The sequence below is a fragment of the Alligator sinensis genome, unplaced genomic scaffold (assembly GCF_000455745.1).
Source record: "Alligator sinensis unplaced genomic scaffold, ASM45574v1 scaffold2789_1, whole genome shotgun sequence".
In the NCBI taxonomy this organism is placed as follows: Eukaryota; Metazoa; Chordata; order Crocodylia; family Alligatoridae; genus Alligator; species Alligator sinensis.
In genome coordinates this window covers 14502-15930 of record NW_005844049.1, presented here as the reverse complement: position 1 = coordinate 15930, position 1429 = coordinate 14502, and positions in this window count along the sequence as shown.

Below are 1429 nucleotides of genomic sequence, written 5' to 3'. Positions count from 1 at the left end.
ACAACTGCTTCGGTCGTGGGAGCCTGCCAGTCTGAAGGGGCTGGCGTGGGGGAAAACGGACATTATGCCTAGGTGGAGGGCACCTTTGGCTCTGTCCAAAGCCTCATGAGTCTCCCGCCCCATCAAGCCGACCCTGGCTCCAGCTCACTGGCATTTGGAGAGGGAACCTGCCCTCACCTGGTGGGAGGCCTCCAATTTTCTGTTTACCAAGAGTCATAGCTCTTCTCGCTCCAGGGGATTTAGCTTGGTTGGTAGAGCGCTTGTTTAGCATGTGAGATGCAGTGTGATTGATTCCTACTTTCTCCAGGAGTTTGGGGTGTCTTCTGTGCCAGCATGCACATGCTACAGCTGAAATGGGGGCTGGGCATGTGCCTCTGAGGAGGGCTGTCCTGCTGCAGGAGGGGTGTTGTGTGGCTCAGCAAGCCAGGCCATGCAGCAGGCACTAGGGCTGTGCAAAATGTCCCTGGCTGTTTTGTCTTGACACTGTTTCAACTCATTTCGAACTCCAAACAGCAAAATCAAAATGAAATGAAGGGCTTCGAAACAGCCTCAAAACAGAACAGGACCAACTGCAACATTTCGAAGCAGCCAGGTGGTGGGAGACAGTGAGCTGTGCTCACTGACAGGCTGGGAGCTCTGCTCCCCGTGGCTCCAGGCTCAGCCCTGGTGGGGAGCGCAGCCCTGTCTCTCCCTGCCTCCACAGCTGGGCTGCGGGAAGCTGATCTCAGTGCAGGGGAAGGGACCTGCGCCCCATCACTTCCTCTCCCCAGCACTAGGGTCAGTCAGGGGAAGGCAACTCCGCACAGCTGGGCTGAATTCCCAACCCCAGCTGGAGGATCCCCAGCTGAGCTGAGTTGCTTTTCCCAGCCCCGTGGTAGCGCTCAGCTCAGTCCCAGTTCCCTTCCCCAATCAATCCCAGTGCTGGGCAGGGGAACTGAGTGATGGGGTTCAGTTCCCTTCCCCAGCTCCCCGGTCCCAGGTGGCATCCCTCCCTCATCTGGCAGGCAGAGTGGGGCCCACAACCCCGGGAGGACCCGTACAGCCCCTGCAGCCCTCCCAGGAATGGGCCCCAATCTGCCTGCCAGATGAGAGAGGCTGTTTCAAGCTTCCCCATTATAGCCTATGGGCAAAACATCAATACAACCCTGAGACAGCATCACTGTTTCGAAGAAATGAAATGGAACAGCAGGCTTGAATTGAAACGAAATTCAAAATGAAATGTTCTTCCGTTGAAACCTTGAAATGCAAGTCCAAATGGTACAGTGCTGTTTCACACACAGCTAGCAGGCACAGGAGAGCTCCTGGCTCAAAGAGATCAAAACCAAAAAGAAAACCAAGGCACATAGGACCTGAACCTACAATCATTTTATCCATGCTCAGAGATGTTATCTATTGTGCCACTGGTGTAGGCTTCTCCATGGCCTCTCAG